Raw genomic sequence first — 26,578 nt, forward strand, 5'->3', positions numbered from 1 at the left:
GATCAAGTGTTAGAGTATAGGTACACCATAGTTAGTGTGGCATTAATAGTGCCAATGATATTACACGTCCTGGAGGGAAACAAATAGAGATTCCCCTTTGCAGCACCGACTCCATTTACTATGCATTAATGACCTGCATAATTAAGTAATTAACTCAAATAATGTGTCAGTTGTGTTTTATAGAGGTATTGTATTTCATATAACCTTCGTAAATTATTATCAAAATTGTTTCGCTATTCACTAGGAGTAAAAGATAAATTGAATTTCAAGAAATGATTCTCCTTTTTGTGCACTTCTTTTTATGTAAAACCTTTAAACATTAGCATTTTCTTAACACCAGGGTAAGGTAAAAGATCACACACAGCCAATCACAAGGGGGTCGGATGCAATATCATCATTTTTGACGTCCCCATTGGATAAACACGTAATCATAAAATCTTAACAAACAATTCTAAATGTGTTAAGTGTTGCTAAAGCAAAATTATTTTATTCTAAAATCGTTGAGGTTCGACAAAGACAAAGTACTCCACTGTAAGTATGTTGTTTTTCAATTAGTAACTCCTAACCGTCTATTTTGAATGGGCTGTCAGCCTTACAGTTCCGTCAGCCTCAGCCTCGTATGTCCCATGTCGCGTGTCCTATACTGCCTGGCCAATCATTCAAATAAATCTTTAAACACCATCATGAGTAATACATGTTAACAATACACCAATAATATTGGACAACATGATTGTAATTTCATCTTGAGGGTATTCCAGAACGAGTTCTGTTCTAATTAACATTTGACGCGCACTCATTCCTCCTGGTATAGCTACAAAACTATTTCACAGGCTGGGGAATCTCCTTAGCAAACCTTCCCATGGTGCTTTGCAGAAGAGCTGGACCAACGAGGTAGAACCAAAGAGTACAGACTCTGCCATGTTTGTGTGTCGCATACCAAGAATGAGTGTTAAGCACTGGCTACACAATCCTTTGTAATGTTCAAGCTTAAAGATGCTAATTATCATTAGATTTTGGGGCTCTTGTCCCTATTTGCCCCCCATGAGTGATAAACAAAAATTATTAGGGCATGGTGGTGCAGCAATACGAGCTCTGCCTCACAATCAGTGGATTGCGAGTTCGAGCCCCAGCGGTGCCATCGTGTTGTACTCTTGGGCAAGGTGCTTACCTTACTTGCCTCTCTCTACCCAGGGGTGAAATGGGTAGCTGTTATGAATATTGTCCATTGAGTGCTGCTTAAAGGTATGAGCATGCCTTGGGCATGGTAGGCCTATAGCAGCTGACATATTCTAACAACAGCGGAATAAATATAAAGCACGAATACATGTGCACATGTGAAACGCGCTGTATAAATATCAACATTTATTTATTTATTTTTAGCGATTTACCACAGCGTAACACACTAAGTGGGTACTTTTTGGGTACCATTTCTATCATGGCTTGATCACAGATCATAGAACCTTGATGGTATACCATAAATCCTAACTGTACTAAAAAATGCATTTCACATTTTGGTTTTTGGTCACAGAAAACTTCTTTTTTTTTCCAGATTCTTTTTGTTTAGCCAAAAGGCATGTTGGGAAGACGTGATCATCTTCTGTGTGGCAAGCCAAAATATGACGAACAGATAATATATCAAACCATTCTTCATTAGTCTCACTATAATATTAAACTTTAAAATCTTCACCATCATTTAAATTTCATAAAATTATCTAAATGATTTTAATGCATTGCAATGATCCACTACAAACTACCCATCCCTAAATTATGCTCTCTGTATACTATCTCCCCCACCTGCGAACATTACAAAATATAAACACTGCAAAAAGGCAACAATCTTCCATTTCTTGAGTATAATATCTTGCGAAAAAATGAGCATCTTACAATAGTAACGATAAATTAAAATTGTGTATAAATTTGATCCTTGCTGTCACTTGATATGAAATCTTTCTAACAAATGCTGTACGTCAGGTGACAATTGTTATTAACACTGCCCCCTGCAGGTGGAATCATCAAATACACAATCAGTCAAAAGCCACTAACCCTTGGAATCATCAACTAGTCGTTTACTACAACTAGTTGAAGTGCAGGCGTAATATTTATACCTGCAATGTCACCAAGTTCATTGGTTTATGGTCTTTGCTATGTATTATGTGAAGAGTCATGCTCGAGATGATATGATGAAGCTATTTTAAATAGGTAAGCTTATAGTACAGTAGTAGATTTTAAGTAGAGGAAAGTTTATGACAACGATATACAAATATTGACTGCTATATGAGGGGCATGGTTAAAATTATAGGCCAAAGGTGATCTCAAAACCATGCTATGACCCGAGACGCAGCTGAGGGTCATAGCATGGTTTTGAGATCACCGTGGGCCTATAATTTTAACCATGTCCCAAATATATATATTGTTTTACATACCGAATGGATGAACGTTGATGTTGCAATTCCGGTTGCGATTACACAGTTTGATCGGGACGCACGTGACCGGTCAATACTTCGTTCCCATGACCTGCTTAGTTCATTTTGAGGGCATAGCTAATTCAATGACCGCACTTTCAACCAATCAGATGACAGGAATGAGGTATATAATTTATAATAGCTTGTTCTGTGGGCTTTTCTCAATCCAAATGTGATATCATGAGGCACACATGCATGTGCGTGCAGGAGGTATGCAATTAATTGCCTGTGCCCAAAAAAACTTAACATAAACAGTTTTTTTGAAGATGCTAAATATAAGTACCGGAGAGTGAAAGCTTTTTTAGCAGTTAGCATAATCCTCCATTATGTATATATATCATTCACTTTAATATCATCAGTTAGTCATACCATTTCTGAGCACTGGCATAATATTTATGTAGGCTCCAATATCAAGTCATTCAAAGTTTGATGGTTTATGTACGGACATTGGACAGTGTAAGCTACACAGGCAAATTAATGTAAATGAAAATGAATTGACAGCCGTATTGAATTCACTATTGAAAGTAGGCATGGTACTGATACTAGTGATAGCTGTCTGGTTAAATATTATGAATATTTTCAAGTTGCAGGCAGCAATGAAATTCAGTCCAACCTCCCTTATCTGGACCACCTCTATAGGGATCTCTATCCGACTATGTGATCATCATTCCCTAACGACCCAGGCAGGGCCGTAGCAAGCGGGGCGACCGGGGCTGCCATGGCCGCCCCACTTTTTGAGAAATTTGTTATGTTTAGTTTTTATATCTCTATATTTGTATTTTGGACGCCCCACATTTGTGATGGCTACATCACATTTTTCAACCTTGCTACTGCCCTGGTGAGTCAGGCTTATTTTGGTGAAGGGAAAGGAACGGTAGGAAGGAAGAAAGAAAAGAGAAGAAGAGAAAACTTTTTTTCTCGGGTGCAGTTTTGAACCAGGGACCCCTCAGGTGTCCGACACGTGCACGGCCATACCTTGCCATGGGGATCTAACTTTGCCGGCCAAGCTTTTATTAAATGCCCATATGACTGTTTGCAATCGCATCACATGGGATACCCATGCTTGCAGATGCTTTGTGAATTGAGGTATTTTGATGTTTGATTCGGTTAGGGTTAAGTTACTCATTATAGGACTATAGGAGGGAAATTACAGTGTTTTTCATTCTCTGACGTATTCAGATGACAAATCTCTGCTGCATACTACACTAAAATACTTTCAGTACCCCATATTGAGTAATCTTTTTTTGTCCCAATTTGAACACTTCAGACATGCAATGCAGAATCACACATGGGGATACAGATTTTTCACTTAGGGGGTATATATTTTACTTTATATTACGAGGGCTTGTTTTTTCCATATACCTCCATTTTCATGAGATGTTTAAAAAAAACCAATTAAATAAATAACAGGGCTTCTTTCTTCCATTACTTCTAGTTCTAAAAGTGCTTATTTTTTCCATACCAAGAAGTAGAGCAAGTTTATAGACAACTGAGTAACAACTGAGTCCAATCATGGCCAGATTTTTTGTGTGACAAATTCTAAATATCTCTCTGAACATTATATACATATGAAATGATGGAATTAGCTGTTTGACTCGCAACCGAAGCAGTAAATCGGATTTTAGTACAATGCGTTGTCAAAATATTACAATTTATAAGCTTATTGAACCTGAACATAAAACTTGCGATCATGAACTGTGTGCACAGTCTGTCATCTTATCCTATAAGTTCCCCCTGACAGCTGAGCCCCAATTTGATGAAGATTGTGAAATTCTATAAAATACAATGAAATATGACAAGGCACAAATCCACACAGGCTTCGTGGCTGATGTTACTCCAAACGCAATCCAATTTTCACCCAAACTAACAGCAAATTTGATGCTCGATAATGCAAATATGAATTATTGATTACACCTATCTGATATTTTGATGGATAGGATTCTCAAATCATGCGATACTCATTTAAATCATTTAAACCATCTGATTACACATATTGATAGGTCACATGAAAAGTTGTCCAGCATTTGTAGTTTTGTGTGCAAATAATTTGTTTGAGAACTGCACAAAAGTGTAATTCAAGTAATGCCCCTTAAAATTAAATATTGAAAGACACTGGATATATCTAGAATTTCTTTCTAACAACACAACCGTTCTATGCTATAATTAGTTATTTCATAAAACGTAAGAGATAAAATGGCAGCATACAAGTAACAAAAATGCATCTCAGCTGCCCTGTTGTGTTATTTATTTACCTCCAAATGTGCATGAAATGTAGAGTTAATAATAGCCTTCAAATTACTTTCATCTTCACAGTGCAAAACTGATAAGTTTGTAATATAAATACAATTTGTTATTGTATGGATCGCTTGAGTATTGCTTAAACAAGTTTACAAAATTACTTTCTATTATTAAAAGACTGGAATATCTATTATTACTGAATTTGGTTCTAACCCAATATGCAACATAACAAAGATGTTTGGTAATAATATTATTACAGTATCATCAATAACAGGATGATGGGTTGAATCACTGTTCACTGGCTACTGCCAGTTTGGGCTATTCCATTTAAAATCCACACTACATGTACGCTTGTTTAAGATTTTGGAAATATCTTCTCCAGAGGGAGTATGAATTTCAAATCCAATTGCACATTAACCAACTCTATTTGAAACTCACCCTCCCTCTGTGTAAGATTCATGTAGAATATTTATCAGAGGGTATACAATTCAAATGAAGCTGCCTAATGTGCCCATTCCATTTGAAATTCATACTCCCCTTGTGGAAGATATTTCCAAAATCTTCCACAGGGGTAGTGTGGATTTTAAATGGAATAGCCCATTGCCACTAATGTGCTCAGGTCAAATCCAACATGTCTGTGTTAGAATGAAATGCATTCATGGTTAGCCAATCCATTCAAATTGCCAATTAAAAGAAGAACATTATTCTGTAAATCCAATCAAAATGGAAATTTTGTTATTATTCACATCTGCACAATTTCATGTAATAAAAGCAACTGAATAAAACAGAAATTGCGTCCTTATTTTGAATATTTCAAATTAAATTCCACCGACATCTAACTCATTTTGCCTCCACATGGCTTAATCATTCATCTTCATCATAGGTAACAATATTAAAACTTGAGATTTGAAGGCTTGAATAGACAACACAAAACCCTTGTCAATAGTGTGTCAAAAGACATATTGAACACATAGTAAGGAGAGAGCAAGTGAGAGAGCACTATACATCTTTTAATAACTGGTTATTTGATCATGGTCCACGAGTATCCATCAATGAAGGAAATTTTAAACGTTGCGCCAAAAAAACTCAATATCCACCCGGCACCTGTCAGATACGATGGGGCCGTGGGACAGTTGCCATGACAAACAATAATGAAGAGAAAAATGGGCATGATGGTGGAATGAATAAGGAATCTTTCTCCATGCAATAGGCAATTACTGTGTTTAAAAAAAGGTAACTAAATTGCTTAAAGCATAACTTTAATGGATTTGCTATGTGAAGGAGAAACCACCTCCACATTTTTCAACCATATCTCCTTTAAAGTTTGGGATATTTCCAAGGTTTTTATCTCCCACATGCATTAAAACTGATTTAATGCATTTCACTCAATTTTATCTACAACCAATACCAAAGGTGTCCAATCCCACATCTTCATCATTTACATATCCTTACTATTAAATATCTGTAATTTACACTTTCCATGTAACAATCAAAATGTCATAAAAAATCACCTTTTTTGTGTCAAGATAGGGCAGTTCACCTCTAGTCTATCATGTTTTTCTCTTTCTCTCTCCATACTAATGCACCCATTTTTATCTTTCTCTTTTCAGCATCAAGTCATCCAGCACACAGAGCCACCAACATCCAAATCCTGTTGAATTGGGTCTTTAGGAATCCATTTATAAAAGCCAGCTGCAAATTGACAGTCCTTTTAATACGGATTTGGTCTCAAATTGTCTCGGTCACGTCTGAGATCGCTATCGGACCAAACTGAGTAGCAGAGAAACACTGAGTTGTTACGCTCCAAACGCTAAACACTCCCTGTTCCATATCGGTGTACTTAGGGGGAAACTGATCTTATAGGCGAACAAACAATTTCTGGTGATCACCTGTGTTGCCATGGTAACACCACATGATTAAGTGGTGTGTCAATTGCCCGTGACCATCCTAACAGCATTTGTTCGTTTTAATTTCCAGCTAATTTAGAACTGCCACGAGGGTGCAAGCGGATGGGAGGTTTATAAGTGCTCGAGCCATGGACGTGTGGGGGTTTTGTTTTCTTCTCTTGTCGTCGTAATGCACAGTGTACACCTTCATCACTTATTGTTGACAGCGAGGGAGCTCTTTTGTTTCTGTCACTCGATGGCAATCCTTTTTAGAGGAGTTAAGTTTAGTAGTACTTTGGCCTGGAGCTTGTGCGTGTGTATGTCAATGCTTTTGGATTAATGGTCTGTTTGCACCGTTGCAAATTGCTCTCTCACATCGCAACTGATGAGACTACTCGCCACTATTGAGCTTAAGTAGTCTCGCTACAGAGGGTAAAGTTCCCTATGCTACACATACAAATTTTGTGCTGTAACATCAACCTCATATGCAGTGTGGATGAGTTTTGATATTCAAAGTATACCTGGTCAGTGTATGATGAGTCCACACATACACAGAGGCTACTGAACTAGTGAACTTTGTCTCTGGGAATTATATAAATGGAATATCCGCAGAAATCAATCAGCTGGAGCACCATATAACACAATCGGAATTTTACATCAACATGGAAAATACTAAATGTGTTCGGTCTGCAAGTATGTTAAGGTCTGCTATGACCAGCTTGGTGGGGATCTATGCCTAGTCATATTGTCATGGCTAGCAACACGAGCTTTACCTGTTCTGCAAGAATATTATGAACGTTCCTGGACTGTGACACCTGTGTGGAGCCAATGTGTTGGTTCTCCGTCTTTCATAAGTTTGTGCTTCATCCTATGGTCAGTCCATAATCTGTTTGTGTATGTTGCACATTACGGATAAATAAGAGAAAGTGTGATTCCACCTGCTTCGAGTCCACATGAGGAAGCAGAAGCTATCGAAAGTTTGGTTCAACTGTGTTTTACAAAATTTTGCAAATGATTCCTATTTTGGGATGTCTTCAACTTATCCTTCCTTTATTATGCATTCATATGGCAAATTAGTCTATACCATGTGCAACATGGATGTTACCAAATATGCTACCATTATCAAATCCACATCAGCTGCTATCACGCTGTAGATCATACTTCATTCAAATTGACCAACATAGCCACCCGCCTGTTGTATGGTGCTTACTATGAATATAGAGCAGACCATAGCTCATCAAGACATTACTTTGTTGCATCTTATACCAAAGTGGATTATGTTATCTCTCCAGTGGATTTGTGGAATAGACATGCATTGTCACATCATAAACCCATCGGATCATAGACAGGCTAGTACTCACATTTACTGGTAAGTAGTGCTGGCTTAATATTGTACATTAAGAATATTGCAAATATATACAATGTAAGTTGAATGATTATAGACAAATTATGGAGTGATTGCCGAACAGGGTGCAACTCTACCAGTCTTATTGCAAGAATGCCCTACCCCAACCCTAAACCTTAACCTCTAACTCCGTAAATAAGGACTGGACTCAAGTCTAGCAAGTTGCACCCTATTCGGTAATTGTACCCAAATTATACTTTGTTCGACTTAAAACTAGCTAAGGCTCAAAACATCGTGGATTGATCATTAATGGCGTGCACGACAAACCCCAATATATATATATATTTTGCCATGTATAGGTCGAACAAAGTATAGTACATCACCTGTAATACGAATGCATGGTTTAATAATCAGCCCTTTATTTACCATCGTTAACACAACAGGTCAAGAATTGCTTTTAAAACAGTCAAGCATTTTAAATTATTTTGTATAGGGTTGCGTTTTATGGCAATAATTCTAGCACTGGTTCTTGCAGGGCCCCCAGGAAGATCAGTGTTTTCATTGATGGGATTACCCTGCTTAAAGAAAGTATAAATAAATAAATAAATAAATAAATAAGCTCTGGTATCTCCATATCAAACAATCAGTTCCATTTTAATAAAACATAACAAGATGTTTTTATAAACGATAGCTATCTGTCAATTTTGAATACCACCATGCAGTCAAAGTTTGCCATTACCAATATTTCCAAATTTCACTGATTGCACACATGTCAAATGTCAGCAAATGTTGCATATGTCTCTTATATAACTCACTTATTCCAAGACAAAAAAAAAAAGTTTATTACCTAAGATGCCAAAATATTTTGCCAGACTCATCAATGTCACTAAAATATCAAACATTTATTGAACGTGGGTGAAAATTTATTAAACAAACTGACAGGACCATTATGCCCTATTGCAAAGCCATCTCTTCATCTTTTCCTAGACACAATTTAATTTATTCAAATGGTTGGTGGTTATTAAATAACTCCCTTTCTCACACTGTGTGATATTTTGGTGAACAATATTAGTAATACAAGCTGGGGTGGAATTTAGCAGATTTCAGTGGGGTTTTCCTTCTTTCCCCGTTGTCTAAGACTGATAAGTTAAGTGGTTCAGAGCAACATAGTGCTGTCACTGTAATTGAGGCATTTCTTGCACATGACACTTTGAAGCTCGAAGTAGGTCACAGCTCTGTAGGAAGACGTTATGAAATTGCTATTATAAAGTCAACAACAGTGGATAATGGTTACATAAACTAGACTACCAATAACCAAGTTTTATGACAAACTAGTCTGTAGCAAAGACTCATCCATGTTCAGTTCTTAGCAGCAAGCGGGGAGGGAGGTAAGGTGATGCAAAGAGCTCCCTCAGTTTGAAAAAATGTTTGGATTTCTTTCTCAATTCACACTAACAGTGTGGAAGAGTAATATTGCATGAATAATTCAAATATTGCACCCAAGCTCTTCTGGGGTTTGGGGATGTATGTCAAAATATACACATACCCTACTTCCACCGAAGAACGTACCACTTTTTTCTACCTTACCGAGAATCTTGCACACCCGAAGCTAAGCTCCAAACCAAGGCATGACCGTACATTGCAGGAGGGGTGGGGATTTCCCCCCTACTTTTAGCCTCAAAACCCCAAAATTTCAAAATTCACTTGTTGATTTATCCCCCCTGAAATTCATTTTCCCCCCCCCCCCCTCCCCCACCCAAAAAATTCCTGGTGCCGCCACTGCTTGTGCATCAATCCTGGAGGGGGGGCACAGCTGCCGAATTCTGCAGGGTTTACAAATGTTACATTCCCTCTTATATATCGGTGACAGTTACATTCATTCTGTGTAGAAATGATCTCAGAACATTTATAGTCAATGTAATAAAATTTGGACACATTTTGCAGTGCACTTTAATCTTCGAGTGATATTCCCAATTTCCCCACCTTTAAAAGTCCACAAATGTTTATTAGGAATGGATTACCAAGTGAACAGGAATGATACTGAATTCTGAGTAAGTGATGGAAATGTAAATTATCTAAGCATGAAAAGATTACTCGTATGAAAAAACAACCACTTTGATGGTGTGATATAATTGCGATTACAAAATGCAGAGACCACACTTCCCCAGCAGTCATCAAGATACGAGTTCTCAAAATTTTACATGGTTGATACTTTTGCATTTTACTTGTTTATACATGTTAGCATTTTTAAATTGGTTTATATTGCAGGTTTGGTATATATAGATTTATTCACTCGACAGTTGTTTGCCTGTTTTCAATATAATTTAACACTAGCTTGGAGGAGTGTGGAGAGAATGAACATTTTAATATACTGGAAAAATGTTCAGTTAAACAGTATCCAGGCAAGCTCAAAGTTAGCACGACTTTACAATGGGCTTAATTGGCAATTTACATCGCTCTTCCGATCTAGTATGCTCAGAGCTTAGTCTACAATGTGTGCTATACCATGCTACCACACTTCTTCACTGTACTATTGACTCTTAAAGGTAATATGGAGGCCCTTTCTTGGAGCATGGAATGTTATGTTTTCTTGCTCTCCTTCTGCTTTTTACTGAGCATTCCACAACTTCTGTCAATTATATCTGCTTTTGCAGTTACTGAAATATAGTAGGTGAAAATAATATACAAATGATAGACTCAGAAGAGTGTTTTACACTTGGAACAATTACAGGCAACATTCTTACAAATTTGTGCTCTGATTTCTTTGAATGAACTGTTCCGTGAACCTCTTATCTATTGAAATCATTTATTAAAATGGTTAAAGATCAAATGTTTCATTTCATCAAATCACAGTGAATGAAAATGTTGCATTAAGAAAAAAACTACACACATACACACACAGCAGAAAATGTATGCAACATCTCTGCTGAGCCTCAAATCCAATAACTCTGGCCAACCATATCGCAACCAATTTAGTGCAACAAATCTGAAACTCACGATGCCCCATCCACAACCCTGAGAGACGAGGATGGACTGACAATAACTGGCTTATTAATTTTTCACACGTCCACTTCAGTTCTCTTATAAGTAAAACATGAAATTATCATGGCCAGCATGATTCATGCTACACTGTATCATGGAAGTTAAGAGACTGTACTGTGACCATGATGTGGAAATAAAGATTTACTTTAATATAATATGTGACCATCCAGCACAACTGAGCCCTGAAGTCGCCAATCATCATTTTTGAGATATTCAACCAAAACATTCTGCTTGAAATTAGCTTTAAAATGATGTATATGATGTCTATAGTACTTGACATTTAAGTTGTGAAAAATCAATAAAACAGTCAATAAATCCTTTGTTTCCTATTGTTTATTGTTAAGTTCAAAGGAGCATATCTCAATTATAGTGGCACTGCGACATCCGGGCTCAGTTGTGGTGGATGGTCACATATGTCCAAACGCCCTATTTTGGGCTCAATTCCCTGATGGAAGTTCAATGATGATGTTACATTATCTTAGCATATATTCCACTAGCCATGATACTGCAAACAACTTTTATCAACCAGCTATATACAAATGAACAGGTTTTCATGTGTTTCCCATTTGAAACCTGAAAACATTAGGCACATGTAACTGATTACTTATTGCAGACTTTCAATTCTTGCTTCCAACTCTATTGTCACATGCATGGTTTATTTTGTTCATATATTTGGTCTAGAGAATATGTATGGTCTTATTGTGATTTAAGTAGCTGGGATTTTGTGCAATCATTGGAATGGATGTTGAAATAGATTGCTTTTTTCTCACAATCTAATGGTATTAAAGCTCATTTGTTTTCATCCAAAACTGAAAACAAGGTTACATTATAACACACCAGTGACAAAATCATGTTTAAGCACTTAAAATCTAATATTACCCCTTTCATTTACAATATCCTCCACATCATCGCATGGATACACAACTACAACAGTCCTTACCATTCACAGATGAAATATAACATCACAATTAGCAACATCATCATGAATTATTAACACACATTTACTTAAGTCAAGTTCCATTAGAACTTGGATAAGAAACAATCACGTTTCCATGGCAACCAGACAATTTGCACGCCTATCTTAATCATGGCTATTATCTAGCACGACAGGCCTGATTTGGTATAAATGCGCACGACGCAGTGTACGGCATGGGGTTGAATACGTATGTCCATTCATGAATCACGGATCGGTTCTGAACCCAAAGAGTGATATATATTCAAAATCACCACATCCACCAATATTCTCAAGTGCATCTTACATGAACCAATGATATACTAATTATTGCTAGGCACATTTGTACTCATGTATAAGTTTCGTAAATTTTGCATTTAGATTTTGAGCTTTTTCATGAAAATGCTTGACTTTTTAAAAGCAATTCATGACCTGTTGAGTTAACGATGGTAAAGAAAGGGCTAATGGAAGTGAATGTCCACAGTCCATTTATAGATCAAAGATTAGCATTACTTTTGTCAAGGCACGATCTCATCCTTGCCAGAGTGTTCCTTGACCAGGCAGGAATCGCAGTAACTGTTTTATATGATGTACTATAGTAGTAATTTTGTAGGGCACCACAACCACATTTGTTTAAGGGGGTACTACACCCCTGGCCAATTTTGTGCCTATTTTTGCATTTTTCTCAAAAATTATAGCACATTGGTGAAAAGTAAGATATGTATATTATAGGGGCAAGGACTACAACTACTGTACTGAAAATTCAGCAACTCAAATATTGGTTTTCCCTCATTTTTGACTGTAACTCCACAACTGTTGTCTGTGCTGAAATAAAATTTCCAGTGCAGTAGTTGTAGTCCTTGCCCCTATAATATACATATCTTACTTGTTCCCAATGCGCTATAAATTTTGAGAAAAATGCAAAAATAGGCATGAAATTGGGCAGGGGTGTTTAAGTACCCCCTTAATCTCTGGATCGACCATCGATGCTGCTTGAATGTTTGCTATATATGAACTTTCAACTAATCAAAATTAATAGTAAATTTGTATTGGTCAATATCATTACATGCACATATTCAAATGTTATAACAATTGACAATAGTCACTTAATTGATTTCATGAATTCAAGGATCGACCAAGCATCGATGGTCAATCAAATGATTGTAGTAATTTGGTTCTATTGCCTTAGACTTATGTCCAATGAAATGAAGTCAATCTGTACTTTTGTTATTTCCACCATCCCTAAACTTTAAAGCAATTATTACGTTGGAATTCTGGCATTTCTTTACACAAATCTCCAGGAGCAAAATCATTATATGGATTGTGGTATAGAGAATCATCTACGAAAGAGTATCATCAGATGACGATAGAATATTAATCTAATCTAGAGAATTTGTGTAGCCTCATTATCACATTTATTTCACACACAATTTATATTGATTAATCATACTTATTAAGACATGCATGTGCCAGGCAAACATTTTGCATTCACCCTACCAATCGTGGGATCCACAGCCACATGTTTTGGGATCTTATGCGATATACTTTTATTACTTGCGTATTTCAAGAGCCACTATGGCATACTTGTATACATTTCAATGTAAACATCTTTTCATATAGATCATGAACTGCTATCAAAAATCACATTTCTAATTTCATATTTTTTTAGATCTGCGTACAATCTGTATAGAAAGGAATGGTAAAATCTTGCTGACAGGATGTGAATTTCAAGTACACAAAAATGAACCCTTTGGCATTCAGCATTTCTTCACCCATTTTTTCTCATCAATGTATCACGCTCCAACAACATCCTTTTCCCGTCATTGGGAAAAGTAAAGCAAAAATAATTTGTATGTGTTCTTTACCCTGTCCTTACCGCTGTCAAAGCAAGTAGCAGATTTCCACAATTTTTTCCCTGAATTTTCAGAATTTCATATTTGGTCCTATTTTAATTTCTTTTCAATCTATACATTCAAACAAATTTAACCATTTCATTATGTGTTTATAGAATAGAAAATTTTTATAGGAGAAAACTTTACTTTGCAGTGAAATTTTTAATCGTAACTGTAATCGTTATTGCCATGGGCATGATAACAATGCAATGTGTAACACTTCTTAAACAATCTAATCTCACTGTTTGATATGTTAAAAACATAGATCGTCATGAATAAAACCTTTGACAATACCCATACATTAAAAATAATTTCCAATGGCCCATAAAAATGGGTAATACTATTATGAGAACATTGTACCTGTGAAACATTAATTGCTTTGACCTGAATACTTCCCATTTATAAGAAGTGCATAAACCTGGCACAGAAATTAATTTTAGAAAACAATGTATTAAAACCACTTTTTATTCAGAAACAACTCCAAGGAAGCATGATTGTAATGATCACCAGGGGGTGTAGTCTGTACTACAACCTGTGTAACTATATTATCCATAGGGAGAGAAACTACTGGGAACCACACACTAAAAGAAACCATGCAAGCTCTCAACATTCGCTATTGAAGGGGCATCACGGTTTACTAACTACTTGTGCCCCTCAATCGCAAGTAGTCTTTGACAAAGACTAAGTGGGTGTGGTGGTTTGTGAGTCTGAATCTTCCTCCGGGGGTCACTCCCATTGTAGCCGGTACACCATCCGCGATAATGAAAACGCGTAAAAAGGGTCGATTTTCGTGGGTAGGGTGTCAAAAACATGAAAAATTGGAAAAAAGGGTAGCAAAATTGCAATTGCTAAATACGCGGAAATGAAATTTAGGGTATGAAATTTGATGTTAGGAATGAAATCCCTGTTTAGGGTGTCGTTTTAGCCAAGGGTTAAATCCTTGTTTAGGGTGCTTTTCAAAAGTTGATTAATCGCGGATGGTGTACAGGCCACAATGGGAGTGACCCCCCGGGATCTTCCTCCCTCCTCCTCCTCATACCCCACCATCATCATCATCATCAGTTATAAATGAAGATGAGTACAACATATCTAAATTGGTCCAAAAACAGCTATTACAAGATGAAATTTACAAGTAAGAGTACCCTGCATTTCACTCAAGACAGTAGCAGTTTTAAAGCCCATTAGTTTTCCTGTCAGCTCCCTTTATATCGTTTAATAAAAAAAAAGTATCGACACAATAAAAAGTAATAAACCTATCTCAATTTAAGTTGCAATAAAGTTAAACCTTGTGTTGTGATGCAATTAGTTGTCACCAGTTTCCCCAGTCATCATTTCCATTCAAACATCCATCACTAGCCTTTTGTCTGCTGATTTTGACAAATATTTGTTTCTTCCAAAACTTTTTGAAATTCCCTTATGAATGGATTTTTAAGAATTCAGAAGTATAAGATTGCATTCAGAAGTATAAGACTATGCCTATTACCAGTTTGTAGTTCATGAGAGGATATTACATGTGTCCCTTAATTTAATTTTTTAATTCACACACGCATAACAATTTTTTACACAGTAGTGGAAAATTAACTATTGGTAAATTTGATAAACTTTTATAAAAGAATTCATCTAAAATCACATTGAAATTTGTAAGAGCATACCTATATAATGCTTTTAACAATTAGTTTACCAATTTTTCATTGACTTATCACTTTTTTGTGAATATATTTGAGAAAAAAAAAAATCTGTGAGTAAAAAGAATAAAATGAATATTGCGGTTTAAAAAATAAGTAGTTTTTGCAAAAGTGTGTATTGTCTGGTTCAACACTATAAATTTGACAACAAATATTTGATGCAACAAGTATTTGTTATTTGATCTATTCCCATTCTATTCCCAGTCATGTTTAACTTCTAACAAATGTTTGTTGACGTAAAATCTATACTGTATTTCCACCAGACATTTGAATAATGAATACCTACTTCGCATATTATAGATAGTATAAATCGGCCCTAACATAAAAGGGGTTTTATTTCCCATAGCTACATGCTTTAATTTGAATCCCTAAACAAAAGAATGTATATTTTGAACAAAATTGTACAAATTAGTAACCATTTATTAAAATAAACCGCTCATGCAACAACATAACCATTTTCATTCAATATTTTAAAACTAAATTGTACAAATTAGGAACCCATTAAAAGAAACCCCTCATGTAACCGAATAATCATTGTCATGCTTTTTGTTACATGTTTTTAATTTGCAGCCCTATGTGGTAAGGCACTTTTGTTGTAAGTTAGCAATAAATAAAATTTGCTTCTTGTCAACACTTTATCCAATCCAAATATTGATAGGAGCCTTTATTTCACATGTACTTTTATTGATAAGTTTGTCACAAACATCACACCAAAGGGGAGATTGAGAAAACATAATAAGTTTGTCTCGATTGATGACAAACTTAGTTATTAAAAGATTCCGCTGCTGCTTTCCCAGCACTTGTTATATTGAAATTTGGTAGGATATTGTAGTCATAGAATGGTGCATTGCAATTTTATTGCTTTTCCTCGTGCTGATTGTATAACTTTCACATCATCGTTATTACAAATTTTTTTCTCAATGTTTACACACCTACCCTTCCCTCTGCCTTTCTCTCTCTCCCTAAATTAATGCAAAATATCATGTTCTTAGTCATTCAGTTGCAGGAACACTAACATCACCCAGTCATTGAAATCACAAATTTCTTGAATTAAATCTAAATATGGAACTAAATTAATACACTTTGGTTGAAATCAAGGTCCATCCTTCAGTTTCAAACAACCAAGTTACGCATTAATAAAATGTTATTAAAACAATATAAATATTTTCTCATCACAGCAAGTAGCAATATGTATGTTTCTATTTCTCCGGTTACTTCGCTAAAACATCAAATTTAGTATGTAAAGCCGATCATGTTACTAAAATTACACATCGACTTACAAAATCTATGCAACCCAAGACAAAACACGGCACAGGTGGGAATGATGAGAAGCTGTTTTCACAATGGATTTCAAATCTGGACCAAATGTTAGTACCTTATCAATCTGCGATTCTGTATGTTCTCTAAAGCTTGTAAAAGTATCAGATCACAATGTGGGTCATTATTCTTACTAGATGCAAATAAGTTTTGATATTTTACGCAGAGCATGAATGTTGTACAAATTGTGAATATTAGTTTTTGTTTTTTTGTTTTGTTTTTTTATTCAAGTAATAGCTAGCCCATGTCTGGTTATGTTGTTACAGCATTTTCAACATTTTAAGCCACTTCTCGAGTTTTGAATTTAATATCCTGCTTCATATTAGGTCTACATGTGCACCTTGTGTGTTAGACATGGGCAATAAGAAAGTTGGGCACACACTAATGCAGTTAGCTTTTAATGAACATCTTGCTTTTTTGAGTGTTTTTTTTTTAAATAATGGGCTATTCCAGAAATAAGTGCACAACCCCTATACTTTTTAATAAAAGAAATGTCTGGATTTCTAAGTTTGCTTTCTGAAAACAACTGGAATTGCAATTGTCAATGTCACTAGAAAAAGCTTGGAAATGCAATTAAATGAATGAAAAATCACAGAATTTTCAAATTGAGCATTTCCGGTTTTGAACTATTTTTCTGCTGGATTATTTCGCCTTTGGACTCTAAATATCTGGATTTTCACAAAGCATGACTGGGCAAAAAGTCCTGAAATCCAAACTCCTCTATAGAGGATGTGAATATATATTCTGTAATAGCCCAATTGACTTGAAGCAGCAATACCAGCACCTAAGCATACCTAACCCAATTCACCCTTTTATCTTCTTGCAAATGCCACACTCCCCTTCAACCAACTCATCCATGGTTATTTGCACTAAATTGACCTACAACTTGCTAATTGGGTCAGAAAGGCTGTGTGCACTATGCATGCTCTTACTTCATCCAAACACTGCTCACTTTACCAGTTAAACACTTATTTAAACTCTTTGTGTGCAATATCAAGTTTCTGATTGTCAAAATTATAAGAATTTAACCAAATTTTCACACAATCATGCAATTATTGTGTTACCCAACTTACCATAATCACAATCATTATGAGTCTTAATAAGCCTAGCATTTGGTCTGTGGTTCTTGGAAAAGCCTTTAACAGATCAGTATGATAATTTAACTACTTCCCTGTTCATACTTCATCATTTTGAATCCAATACAGTTTTCAATAACCTGTTGAAAAGCTCAATGATTCATCTCATTGTACCTAGTACTAGAATACTGCTTCAAGTTATATCTGATAAAGTAGTGGCAAACAATGGACTACTCCTACAGTACTATAGGATTTTGTTGGACAGGTGGAAGGGCTGCAATGTTTTGCCTGTTTTGCCTGTTTTGAGGCCCTTATAAGGATACTGTATCCTAAACAATTAATATACCGGTCTTTGCAACATGAAAAAGATCTTACTTTATCTTGTAGTGACTGAATAACATGGCTGCTTTATAACAATATGGTTCATATTTGACAGCTTGTCAAGTTCAAAGTGAATCATGTTAAATATTATAGTTGGACACATAATAGTTCTCTTCCTCATTACACATCAAATCTCATCTTGATTTTGCTAAATGATAAGCTTTCATGCAAAAAGCTCAATTATAATTTCTTGTGATGTCCCCTCCAGAGTAAAGCATCCCTATAGGCCACACTTCCCTTTGAACGATTCAAATCCCATTCTCATTGGACATGCATGTTATAACCACATTCAAAATGCAAGTTGAAATATAAAATCCAAAAGCTCACATTGCAGCCTTACATTTAGTATTGATTTTCACTCGACCCAATTGGAATTCACCACTCTCTATGCTCTCCTATATCCTTCACACAAACACACAAAAAGTATCCATCCTTTCCTTGCATTCACGCTTTTAAACCCAGATTTTCAATTTCCCCATCACCAGCTGAAGATTTCAAGATTTTTCTGATCATCCTCAATCGCGATAAATCTTCAAAGAGGTGATGAATTATTGAGTGCCGTTAAAGTGAGCCACTTTTTGTGACAAGCCACGTAAGCATCATTTGAAAACTGTTGTCAACATTGTGCAGTTCACTATCCGACAGCATGAATAATAATAACACATAATTTAAATTTTCCACTATTCCTTTATTTTTTTCATGATATTCCTGTGGAATTTTGATTACGTCCTTTCAAACGAAATAACGAACCTCGGCTTTCAAGCTCATGCATTAATCACCGCATATACAATTGCTTGTTTAACATTAGTGAAAAGACTCTTGAAAATGATTCATAATTTTGAAGAGAAGTCAAATCTGTCGGATAAATTGAAGTGGGTCTTGAACCAAACAAACCTGTGTGACAAATAACACATAAATCATCGCATTAATGCTCAACACCCCCAGATTCATGTCTTCCCTGTAAACATGGACGAATTAAAAGTGTAGCAATATCAGGTGATAACGAGGCATAAATATCAGTTTTCACATAGATCTGGAACTAAAATGACTGGTTGCACTAGGATCCGCAACATGCTCATCTATCAGGGGAACAGTTCTTAAACCCCAATACATTTGTACATTCATTGAATGACCGTTGAAGATTTGGGTACAAAAACTCATACTCTGCAACTTGAGGTCAAAATTTGCACTATGCTTATGTAATTGAGGTTATTGGACTATGTCATTGGGATGAGGCTCTTGTGGTCCATAGTGTTGTATTTTAGTTGCAAATCTGTTGTATAAAGGACATGCAAAGAACTTGCACTGCCTATGGATTCACATTTCATGTAATCTGTGGTCTCTTTCAATATTTATTTCGGTTCTAAAATCAATGCAAAGTCACTGCTATACTATTTCCATATTTGACCTTTTATGGGCAACACTTGAGCACCAACAAATATGTATCTTCTGCTTGTGTTCAGTTCATATATGTTTTCAAAGACATTTTGCACAAATTTGAAGAAAATAACTTATTTGCTTTGTGTGGGGGTTCCAAACATGAAGATGTGACATGTGCATGTTTGTAGTATCAGGAATGATAACAAAAAAAAATAAATGTTGACATTTATATAGCGCCTTTCACATGTATCAAAGCACTTTACATTTATTCGCCGTCGTTAGAATATGTCAGCTGCCATACAATGCCCAAGGCATGCTCATACCTTTGGGCGGCGCTCAATGGACAATATCCCTAACAGCTCCCCATTTCACCCCTGGGTAGAGAGAGGCAAGTGAGGTTAAGTGCCTTGCCCAAGTGCACAACACAATGGCACCGCCGGGGCTCGAACTCGCAACCCTCCGATTGCGAGGTAGAGCCCGTACCGCTGCGCCACCGTGCCCCACGATGATAGTAAAATATACTTCAAGTCCAAATGTTAACGTCAAATCAACTGCAAAGTAGGTGAAATGTGAAAATAGAGCTTTCAGGAAAGCTATTGATTGATGTTCAATATGTGTCATTGATTTCATCTTGCTTGTAAGGAAACTCTGTTTTGAACATAGAAATTAGGCAAAATTGCTCCCAAAACAAACTGCAGCTTAAAACAAAACTGTTTTCTTGTTTCTTGGTGTAGATTATTCATCCAGTAGTTCAAAACATTATTTTGTAAATTAAATCTAATACTGGAACTAAAATTTGCAACTCACTATGCTACGTTGCGTCCGAAAGCATCGGACTTCATCAGGCATCTGATTGATGATGTTGTGATGACGTCAGATGCCTGATGAAGTCTGATGCTTTCGGACGCAACGTAGCAAAGCGAGTTGCAAATTTTAGTTCCTGAAGTATTGGATTTAATTTACAAAATAATGTTTTCTTGTTTGATTAGCCTAAGCATTTAATAGTTTCTTTGTGGCAATTCAAAAGAAAGAAAAGAAAACCACATACAATTACAAAAGGGTGTTGTTTTTGTAAAATGCAGCATCAGCAGAAAAGTGTATTCTTCCACCTTCTGATTGAAGTTTCTTTGTTTACTCCCGATTCTAGAAAAATACAGCTCTAATTTGTTGGAACTGAGAAAATATTATCTTGCTTTGCCAAATGAAGCATAGCTAAATCCTAATCCTTAGTTAGTTCTAACTGGCAATAATTGGTTATAAAAACTTTAAAACATGCTTTCTAAAAATTAGAATGCATAACCTGAAATTAGTCTTAGTACAAGGGGATGATTGTCACAGCTTACAAAAAACACCCCCCAAAAAAAAAAACCCACCCCAAAACATGTGTTTTTGGACCTCATAACCAAAAATTGGCCAACTATTAGAATTTGAATTTTATTGAACTATAAACTAAGTAATTAGGATTGATCTATGTTTCATTTGGCAAAATCAGGCGAGTTTTTCCTGCATTTTATGCATTGCAAGGATATGTTGAACGTAACAGTTACATTCAAGTATGTGATATTTAAACAAAATCACAATGTCATGCTAAAACCCCCTTTTCCCATTTTTACCTGTCATTGTTGGGCAGCAAAACCCCCCAATGTGTCATTGGCCCCTGAACATGTTTAAAGCAAAACCTATTGGCAGTTTTGTTTTAAACATGTTCAAGGGCCACAAATTTATTGGAGGTTTTTTTCCTGCCCAACAACAATGTGTGAAATAAAACATTTGTATAGGCTCTGCTGAATATATCTTTTATGATAAATGTTGGTTAATACAATTTTGTGCAATGTAGACGGCAAGCTTGAATTTCATTCCAATATTTCCCAGTGCTAGAAAATCAATGCTGACAAGTATTGCTTACACTGGGCTGCTCTATTTAAAATTCACACTCCCCATGTGGAACATTTAGCGTAAGTCTTCCACAGAGGGAGTTTAAGCTTCAAATAGAATAGACAATTAGGTAACTTCTATTTGAAATACTCACTCCAGTTGTGGAAGATATAGGTTAAGCCATTATACAGGGGGAGTGTGGGTTTCAAAATGATTAACTCTGACCAATTACATTTGAAAAACATACTCCCCCTGTGGAAGATATTTCCAAATCTTTCACAGGGGTAGTGTGGATTTCAACTGGAATAGCCCATTACAAGTATTGTTGAATATTTAAAATTAAATCCTATCTTTGGTTTGCCAAATATAGGATTTTCTTCTACAAGAATGAAGACTATTGCTGAATGTTTAACCCGTCATAACGACAAGCTTAAGTTTATATCGCTGATATGCATATTACCATCACCAATTTTGAAATCCTGTAACACCACGAATGCTGAAAGAACGGATGGTACACTTGATGTAAACTGGGCTTTTGATCCACTTAAGTAGTCAAGTCACTACACAGGCATGACTTTTTGTCCATTGCAAATCAGAGAATCTTACCCCAGTATACAGCATTCTATCGCTAAGAATACGGAGCATTATTCTCGGAATATGAATTGTTATTTCACTGCAAGAATACCAGATCGCAGCCTGTGGGAACCCTATCCATCCTCGAATCAGGATGTCATGACATGTCTTTGTGGGAAAACATTATTTAGGTTGATGCATTTAATTTTCTTATCAAGCTCATCCGCAAGTGTTTTGTCACTCTAGATTCAAAGCCTTCTTTCATTTACAACTTTGTATGGCAATATCGCTGCAAACACCCAACATTATTGTTTTCATTATTTCCCACAAAATTAATTTGGAATTCAGACAAGTTAATATCGGCATTATTTTGATTTTTTAATAATCGTAGTATATTATTTCAAATATGTACAAACATGCATTAGCGCCAATCCGGCTTGAAATGTAGGGGGGAGGCACTTGGCCTGAATTGTCAAAAAGTGGCTGAAAAGAACGAAAAAATGGGCCATTTTGCCAAAATATGGTGGGGGGCATGTCCCCTGTCCCCCCATGCAAACATGCCCCGTACTGGTATTTTAGGATGCAGCTGTGCTACATAAATCTTGAATAGATATTGAACACAAGAGATGCTATAAACTGTGTAGCTAATCACTAAAATGTTTCTACTTTTTCTATTGGATTCAATGGTATAAGAGATGACAAATTTGCTAGGATTAATATGAGTAAGGTTTAAACATGCCCAATTTGTCTCTTTACTAAATGGTTTCTATGGGATAGGAAGCAGTCATGAGAATCTGTAGAAAACACATCAATTGGGCTCCAAAACTACACATTTGGCAACTCCACTGCACACATCACCCAGTGGAAGCTTCAAGTAATCCCAGAGGGTCTCTACGGTGATGCTTTAATTAACGCTGAGACGTGAATGTGTATGACGGGCTTGCTACACTACAAACTAATGATTACATTGACTTGCTTTTGACTCCCTTATAAGTCAATCATTTTTTCATAGCTTTATAATCATTTCAAAGTAAAGTGCATTCATGAGTGTGTGTGTCAATTGTGATCTGGTAATACTCTATGGATAGATTCGAGGGGAGCAAGAATCCTTTAGATTTGCATGCATCTGTACAGGAAAAGACTGGCAATATGATACGACATTTTGCGTTTGTTTGCATGTTTGAGGAACCCAGTGACAGCACTTGATTTGGATGGTTCCTGTGGTATTGAACTTATGCAGTCATCTTTTGTTTGCATGAAGGGGGCTAATATCATGGGAACTTTGAAGCACTTGACTGCTTGGATGATCCTGTAGATCATAAGATGCCCAGTGTTGAAGTGTACTTACAATTACATATTTGTATGACTTTTGTACCAAAGGAACCAGGAGAACCTTTAATATTGCACTATTGATACATGTGATTGGGGAAACGGGCAAAATATTGGCATTCTGGCTCAAATACCAGGAAAAACCTAACCACTTCACTCCTCCTGTTTTACACTTTCACACTAAAAACTACTAATTGTTTGGCAAACTTGACATGCATGCTATTATCTTGACAAAACCCATTTTGGGAGTTATGCATGCTATTATCTTGACATTACCCACTCATTGTGGGGAGCATCTTCAATACAAATATAAAATTTTGCCCCCTTGGAAATTTGGCCGGACTACACTGATGGAGCTTTGGTGGTTATGAACTTGAACTCATGCATTTACCTATACCGATGGAGCCAATAATACTGAGAACCTGGTACATCATCAATGACACTTTTAGATGGATGTCATCCTTCACTATCTAGCGATATATTATTCATGCTTATACAGGAGAGTTTGACACTTCAATCATACTATGTTTGATACAGATATACATTCAAATCATTCATCCAAGCCGAGGAGACAACATGTTACAAAAATGCTTTATTTTGAAAATGAAATCATGTTTTTAGTTGAATTGATGACATCCAAATGTGTTTTTTTGATATTGATGAGGCTAAGAATGGCCTTTACTTCTATCTTGTCTGGTTTAGCAGGCAACCTATTCAGTACCATTGAAAGTGTGTGCAGTCAATGGAAAAGTCAATGTGAGCAAAAGTTGCAATCATACCTAGCAAGTAGAAACTGACATAATACTGTAAGAGGAATTTTCATGGAACAATTAATTTCTTGCTTTTCTTGCCTAAAACAGCTACCACAAATATAAGAACTTACAAAAATGTTATTTTATGATAGGTGTATGTTGAGAAAATTCTAAATAGTGAATTTAAATTGGCATAGTACAAAGAAAAGCACTGATGAACTGAACAATATTTCTGCTAATTACTGAAACTTTATGCTGGCAAATAAGTTTTAAATTTTGTAACATCTCTTTTGCAGGAGCAGCTACCAACATGCAAATGCTTTCTACTGAAGATGACTTTTGCCAAATTTGGAAGACTACACACCTGTGTGAGGTAAGCTCCACCTTTCTCAAACATAACATCTAAAGCTCATCTACATACTTGATCAGAGTCCTTCTGCACTTTTTTTACCGGTTTGTTATATGTACAGCATAAATACCGAGTAGGGCTCTGATTGGCTAATTCCATTACATCATGAAATACCTCACCTCATTTGCCAAATAAGCAAAATCGACTCAAATGGCTCAGATGTGAACCCGTTCTTTTCATGCGATAAACAGGGCAACCATGTTGGCAAGTGTGAAAGGACTTAAAACAATCTATCAAAGGCAGTTTTGAAACTAAACCAGGAACCAGGAGGGCAAAACATCAAAGTTATAGTAGTACTCTTCTTCCCCACCCATTTTTACCCAAATCCAACGACACATAATAATTTTTTTTGCTTAAAGCTACCGATCCAAACACCCAACCCAATCATTTTCGAAAATGTTACACTGCAGATCAAAAACTAGTGCACTTCAAATCAATGAACATGCCTCTATATTTGGTAATTACATTACATGCCAAGTATACATCCAATTATTCCATCAATTCACTAAAAAGAACATCCTTAAATCTTCAAACTAGAACACTCCAATCCATGCCATCTCACCTGTCCCAATACATCACACCTACTTACTCCCAATTTTATCCAACAAAGTTGCCTTATGTTTCAGATCTGTTGATCCGTTTTTTCCCCTATTTCAAAAAGTCAATTCATTTACTCAGTGCTTACAACTGTTGTTTTGTAAGTAAATATTCTCCCCCGGTAAGCTGTCAAATACTGATAAACCACGACTCTATGGTCGGCCTCCCGCTTTTCACAATTCCAGTTTTAATTAAAAACGAAACAAAACCCCCTGAACAGTTACAAAGTAAGATCTACAATTGTCTTCTCTCTCTCACTCACATCTATTTGTATGCACCTGTTACTGCCTTAAAGGCCTATTCAGTGATTTGCTCATCTGCAGGATCACAAAAATCATCAAAATTCAGATTTTGGAACCTAGGCACCTTTGTTAGAGATAGAGATGTGTTAACACAGCCTGCTAGTGGTTCAGCCGAAAGCTGTGTATTAAAGACAATAATTTATTTTACAAATACATGAATCTGTAATTTCTACATGAATCTGTAATTTCTACATGAATCAATAGAGAAATTAGCTACAAGTATTTGAATTGGGCTTCAACTTTGTCAATACTGCTGTTTTCCTAATTTTTGCCAAATTTTTCATTTCAAAACTACCTCATCACAATTTTAATGACTTATCCTTTACTTTCAGGAAATTTATACACAATTTTAATTTTCCACACTTCCACTGGGATCACTGAATATGCTGAATTGCCTTTAATGTATCAAACCTCTTAAAGGTACATTTCACAATTTTGTATCTCACATTTTATGCTTAGCCTGAATAGATAATCAACCAGGCTTATATCAAAATGTATCTATGAATTTTTCACTGTGGAGTACAAGCAGCATAATGCCAACTCACCCTACCACTTATATTCATGCTAAACTTTGCAATGGAGTTTGAGTCCGAAAAGGTTGGCCGCCCCAGACTTGGAAGAAGCATAAACCTACTTTACAAACAGTAAACAGCAAGAGACAAAAATATCCAAAATTGTTGCAATGGAAAAAAAATTGCATCTAGCTGGCAAATTACAAAATAATATTGTCCAGATCAGATTTACAGAACAGGGCAATCAGTACGGCAACCACTGTGATTATTGGCGTGTTAGGTTACAAAGCTCTCTATCACTTTTCATTGCTATTCCAATGTTAAATCACCAGATACGATTTCAAATTACATGTGCATACCGCTTTTGAACTTTTATTTTTCACAAAAAGTAATAATAAAAAAAGAAAAGCTATTCTAGTGCTTTCTCAATTTCAAACAAGATTTCTTTTTTTCATTTGCGATGGAAAACAGCTCAATTTTGTTTTTTTGCTTAGAGGGTAAGTAGCCTAATTACATTTTGTTGCTATGGCGATGAGAAGTAATAATACATCTAAAGTGTAAGGTTACTATTTA

General features: G+C 35.9%; 1 protein-coding gene and 1 long non-coding RNA gene across 2 annotated transcripts in view; one reads left to right on the forward strand and one right to left on the reverse strand.

Moving 5' to 3' along the window:
- Nucleotides 1–26,578, reverse strand: part of LOC140146850 (single-stranded DNA-binding protein 3-like) — a 195,232-nt gene that overhangs the window by 42,842 nt on the left and 125,812 nt on the right.
- Nucleotides 7,620–26,578, forward strand: part of LOC140165455 (uncharacterized) — a 29,214-nt gene continuing 10,255 nt past the window's right edge. Inside the window, exons 1-2 of the long non-coding RNA XR_011860731.1 lie at nucleotides 7,620–7,955; nucleotides 24,482–24,558. This is a non-coding gene — a long non-coding RNA (uncharacterized lncRNA). The remainder of the gene's footprint in view (nucleotides 7,956–24,481; nucleotides 24,559–26,578) is intronic.

Source organism: Amphiura filiformis, chromosome 1, assembly GCF_039555335.1.
Source record: "Amphiura filiformis chromosome 1, Afil_fr2py, whole genome shotgun sequence".
Lineage (NCBI taxonomy): Eukaryota > Metazoa > Echinodermata > Ophiuroidea > Amphilepidida > Amphiuridae > Amphiura > Amphiura filiformis.